Raw genomic sequence first — 5,801 nt, 5'->3', positions numbered from 1 at the left:
TATGATTAAGTGCAGTTTACGTCTAAACACAGTTTGCGTCTAAACGCAGTTTGCGTCTGTAATATCCCTTGCTTTTAAAAATTATTAATAAAGATTTATTTATAAATCGGAGGACCTATATGTAAATATAGAAATTTCAAAGACTAAACTGTTAAGTTAGTAAAAAGAAGTAAATAAAGAAAAACCGAAAACAGAGAGGAGCGGTGGGGCATGAGGAGTGAAGAAAAGAAGAAGAAGAGGGAAAAGAAGAGAGGAGGAAGGAGAGAGGAAGAAGAGGGAGAAGAGAAGAAGAAGAAGAAGAGGAGGTGGCTGCAGCGAGGGCTGCAGCGAGGAGCTGTGGGGCGTGGGGAGAAGAAGAGAGGAAGAAGAGGGAGAAGAGAAGAAGAAGAAGAAGAAGAAGAGAGGAGGATAGCTGCGGCAAGGCTGCAGCGAGGAGGTGTGTGGCTTTGGGGAGGAAAAGGGAAGAGGAGAAGAAGAGAAGGAGAAGAAGAGGGAAAAGAGAGGCAGCTGCAGCAGCCAGGGCTGCAGCACCTCTGTTTCCCGCAGGTGGAAACAGAGGAGAGGATGTGTGGGGCGTTGAGGATGAAAAGGGAAGAAGAAGAAGAAGAAGAAGAAGAAGAAGAAGAAGAAGATAGCTGCGGCAAGGCTGCAGCGAGGAGATGTGTGGCCTTGGGGAGGAAAAGGGAAGAGGGGAAGAGGAGAAGAAGAAGAAGAGGAAGAGAAAGAGGTGTGATACCTCTGTTTCCTGCAGAGGAAACAGAGGAGAGGGTGTGTGTGACGCCGGGGAAGAAGGGGCTGCAGCTGCGGCGATGGCAGCTGCAGCTGGAAGAGAAGAAGAAGAGGAAGATGAGCAGGGGAGGAGGGAGAGGTTGCGGCCGTGGCTGCGGCCGCGACTGCAGCAGTTGCAGCGGGGAGAGAAGAAGAAGAAAGGAAGGAGAAGGAAGAGGAGAAGGGAAAGAAGTAGCTGCGGCTGCGGTTGTGGCAGCTGCAGCTATGGCAGGGAAAGAGGAAGAGAAAAAGGAAAGGAAGAAGAAGAGAAAGGGAAGGAGAGGAAGAAGAGAGGAAGAGGAGAAGGGGCTGCGGCTGCGGCGATGGCAGCTGCAGCTGTGGCAGGGAAAGAGAAAAAGGAAAGGAAGAAGAAGAGAAAGGGAAGGAGAGGAAGAAGAGAGGAAGAGGAGAAGGGGCTGCGGCTGCGGCGATGGCAGCTGCAGCTGTGGCAGGGAAAGAGAAAAAGGAAAGGAAGAAGAAGAGAAAGGGAAGGAGAGGAAGAAGAGAGGAAGAGAAGGGGTTGCGGCTGCGGTGATGGCAGCTGCAGCTGTGGCTGGGAAAGAAGAGAAGGAAAGGAAGAAGAAGAGAAAGGGAAGGAGAGGAAGAAGAGAGGAAGAGGAGAAGGGGTGGCAGCTGCGGCAGTGGCAGCTGCAGTTGGAAGAGAAGTAGGAGAGGAAATAGAGTAGCAGAGGAAGAAGAGGCTGCGGTTGTGGTGGCTGCGGCCATGGCTGCGACTGCGACTGCGGCAGTTGCAGCCGGGAAAGAAAGGAAAGGAAAGGGGGAAAAAGGGGCTGCGGACGGGATTGCGGTCGCAGCGACAGCGACTGCGTATGCAGCAGTTATGTCTGCGAGAGAAGGGAGGAAGGAAGGTAGTGCGGTGGAAGGGGCTGCGATTGTGGCAGCGGCAGCGGCGGTGGTTGTGGCAGCTGCGTTTGGGAAAGAAAAAGAAGGAATGAGAGTAAGAGAAAGCAGGTGACTGTGCCTCGATGTTCGACACGTGGTGTAGTTGCGAAGAAAGGAAGAAAACGGGAGCACAAAACGAAACAGAGAGAGGACACGGAGGAAAAGTAGAAGGATTTGGGCTAGCACCTTCTTTGGATCTTCGGATCGAAATCCTTGAAAGGCAAGTTCCCTGACCGTTTCTCCTATAATTGCTCTGATATTTCTTATTGCAAGTTCCCTGATCGTTTCTCCTATAATTGCTCTGATATTTCTTATTGCAAGTTCCCTGATCGTTTCTCCTATAATTGCTCTGATATTTCTTATTGCAAGTTCCCTGATCGTTCCTCCTATAATTGCTCTAATCTTTCCTATTGCAAGTATCCTGATCGTTCCTCACTGTCATTTTTATCTCTACATTTGCTTTGAATATGAGGAACTTTGAATTGTTCTAGCCTTGCATTTGATATATCTCCTGTTTAGACGTAACGATTCGAATCTGTGCAACTTCTGATATTCTGACCTTTTGATACCGAGCTGCCTATAAGTCTTTGTTGGAAACTCTGATTTGTTCAAAATTGATTTCATTGGAAACTAGACTCGTAGACCTTTCTTTGATATATGGATTGAAAGATTTGGAATCCAAACACCTATCCAATTATCTGTTGAATCTGACATTATGAATTCTGCCAACAGAGATTTTGTTCTACGACACTTGCTTACCAAATTATTTGTAACTTTCTCTGTTGGACAGTTCAATTCATATGAAGCCTGTCTTATCTGAAAGTATTATCCAATGATTATTTCTGAGTAAATTGGAGCACGATTGATAGTTTGAATCATTTGTTCAATGTGCCTTCTGTATTCTGCCAGAAATCGAGCTTTGGTCGATTTCTCATATTCTGGTTTCATTCCTTTGGAGATTGATATCCTTTAGCTTTCTTATTCAATTGAGCTTTATATTATTGCTTTGAATTCTTGTATGCTCTTGTCCTTAAAATTATTGCATTCTTGAAAACTGTTGTGTAACGTTTATGCTATATCGTATTGACTCATATAGGCACATGTATATCCTATTGTTCCGCATTTGCTTTCGATATGTGCCTATTCCAGTTTCATTCCTTTGGACATTGAATTCATCAAATCTTCTTATTGAATTGAGGTATAAGTGATTGCTTGGATTCCATATGTGCCCTTGCTTTCAATTCCTTTCAAGTCTGAATATACTTGTGAAAGATTATTGCTTACTTCGGATTGACTCGTAAAGGCACATGTACGTTTGTTGTTCCGCGTGTGCTTCCGATATATGCTACTTATTGTTGAAACTGTCCTTTTGTACTCTGGTGTGTGGGATTGTCTGGACCTTTGCCAGAAATGGTAAAGGGTATGCGCTATTTGCCCGCTATGTGGGGTCCCGCTATGAGGGATATTCTGTATGCGCTTGTTGCCCGCTACGTGGGTATGTGATTAGAGCCTGCGATGCTCTGCCGGCCCCCTTTGACTTCACCTAGACGTGGGTGGATGGAGCTCCTAGACGTGGGAGACTTTTGTCAGGTGGTCATTCAGAAATGGATGAATCACATTCTGACTGAGATCCCACTACACCTTCTGTATGTTTGATATGATATTCAGAGCTTTGGTTATGTGTTTCTGTACATGCTTTGGATAAGATTGATATGTTTGCAACGTCAAAGACGACGTTTGAGCTTCTGTACGGTATTTGTTATTGATATGCTCTGAAATGTTTCATCCACTGTTGATATGTTTCGAAATGTTCCATATGTCGTTGATATGCTCCGGAACATTTCATACGCCATTGATATGCTCCAATTACTTTGTGCTCCATTTGCTATGAACTGATATGTTCTGAAATGTCCTATCTATCATTGATATGCTCCAAATTACTCTGTGCTCCATTTGCTATGAACTGATATGTTCTGAAATGTCCTATCTACCATTGATATGCTCCAAATTACTCTGTGCTCCATTTGCTATGAGCTGATTTGTTCTGAAATGTCCTATCTGCCATTGATATGTTCCAATTACTCTATGCTCCATTCGTTATGGATCAAATATGTTATGAATGACATGATACGTATGATTTGGTATCTATTGAGATGGTATCCTTGAGAATTCTGGTATTCTGCCTTGCATTATGATACCTTACTCGTTTCAAACTGTTCCTTTTGTTCTGAATATGCTTTGTCACTTGCTGAGCCGTTTTTGGCTCACTCCGTTGTTATATAAACCTTTCAGGTCAGCTTGTCACTCTTCGAGATGTTTGATTTGGGCTGAGGCAGTGGATAGCTATTCAGAATTATGGGCAAGTCCTGTTGGTTGTTATGCTATTGTTGTATAAGCATATTTTGTATGTAATGAATTGTTCTGATGATCGAAATGGATATACTGTGTAAAAGTGTTAGAAGATCTCTCTTATTTGGAATTTCGGAATGTTAAGTCTAATTTATGACGATATGAACTTGTGGTGAATAGTTGGAGTTCTTATTGTATAATTTATTTAGCTTGTGGATTTATAAATGTTATTCATGTTTGTCAAGTTGGCTTGGGTTGCCATAAATGTGAATTATCGAGTGATGTGATATATGATTATAAACTGCACAGGTTTTATGGATGTGAATATGAATAGAATGTTTTCAGTGTCCTCAAACGTTAGTTTGGATCCTGGATTGGTCTGTGACGAAAATTTTAAAAATCATGGATATTTTGAGGGGCGTGACAGCGTCTAAACACAGTTTGCGTCTAAGCGCAGTTTACGTCTAAGCTCAGATTGCGTAAATCACTTGTTTAGATCAAAAGCAGTTTAAGCAGAAGTATAAAGACAGTGTGCTGCTATTGTACAGCTCAAAAAGTAATCTGCAAAAAGCAGATTTACGTCTAAACGCAGATTTACGTCTAAACGCAGATTTACGTCTAAACGCAAATTTACGTTTGAACTTTGAAACTCGTTTGTAGACTCGCAGAAGGCAATATACAGTTGAAATCAAGACGTAAACGTAAACTGAAATCTGATGACTGTACGAGGAAAGCCGATTTACGTCTAAATGCAGTTTTACGTCTGAATGTAGATTTTCGTCTAAACCTTGAAACTCATTCGTAAAATTGCAGAAGACAGTTTGCAGTTAAATAGAATCAAAACGTAAATGTAAACTGCAAAGAAACTCGTTCGTAAAAGCGCAGAAGACAGTTTGCAGTTACAAAACGTAATCGTAAACTGTAATGTATGAAAACACCGATTTACGTATGAATGCAGATCTCAGAAAGATCAGCACTTAGAAACTTATTCGTAAAGGCGCAGAGAGCAGTAGCTATGTAGAAGGTTTGCAGTAATGATAAAGTGCTCAAAATAAACACAAACCAGAGATTTAGAGTGGTTCGGTCAGTCTTGACCTACTCCACTTTTGGCTTCCTCCACCGACGAGGTCACCGACGTCAACTAGAGGCCTTCCTTCAATAGGCGAAGGCCAACTGCCCTTTTACAGATTCACTCCTTTTGATGGGCTCAGGAGACAACCCTTACAGGACCTTTCTCTCCTCTCTTTACAACTCAAGACTTGAAGAACAGAAAGAGGAGAACTTTAGGACTTTACACAAATTTGAGCTCTTAGAATCACAGAAAAGATCAAGAATTTCGGTGTAGGTCTGTATCTTTTCAGTGCTGAATGGGTGGGGTATTTATAGGCCCCAACCCAATTCAAATTTGGAGCTCAAAACGATCAAATCCCAGAATTCCGGGATCAGGCGGTTGCACCTCCTGACTGGAGAGGTTGCACCGCCTGGCAGAGCTCGAAGACTGAGCCCAGGCGGTGCCACCTCTTGACTGAGGCGGTTGCACCTCTCTGCCAGAGCTCGAAGACCGAGCTCAAGCGGTGCCACCTCTCTGTCAGGGAGGTTGCACCGCCCAGTCTAGCTCGAAGACTGAGCTCAGGCGGTGCCACCTCTCTGTCAAGGAGGTTGCACCGCCTAGTCTAGCTCGAAGATTGAGCTCAGGCGGTGCCACCTCTCTATCAGGGAGGTTGCACCGCCCAGTCTAGCTCGAAGACTGAGCTCAGGCAGTGCCACCTCCTGTCTGGGGA

At 43.9% G+C, this 5,801-nt stretch overlaps 1 long non-coding RNA gene across 1 annotated transcript; it reads left to right on the top strand.

Moving 5' to 3' along the window:
* Window positions 1-1,148: 1,148 nt before the first annotated feature.
* LOC135604901 (uncharacterized) lies at window positions 1,149-4,197 on the top strand. The gene is made up of 2 exons (XR_010484262.1): window positions 1,149-1,891; window positions 3,964-4,197. It is a non-coding gene; the product is annotated as an uncharacterized LOC135604901 (long non-coding RNA).
* The last annotated feature ends 1,604 nt before the right edge of the window (window positions 4,198-5,801 follow it).

This window comes from Musa acuminata, chromosome BXJ2-2, assembly GCF_036884655.1.
Source record: "Musa acuminata AAA Group cultivar baxijiao chromosome BXJ2-2, Cavendish_Baxijiao_AAA, whole genome shotgun sequence".
NCBI lineage: Eukaryota > Viridiplantae > Streptophyta > Magnoliopsida > Zingiberales > Musaceae > Musa > Musa acuminata.
The sequence above is the reverse complement of the archived record's forward strand: the minus strand, read 5'-3'. Positions and strand labels throughout refer to the sequence as shown.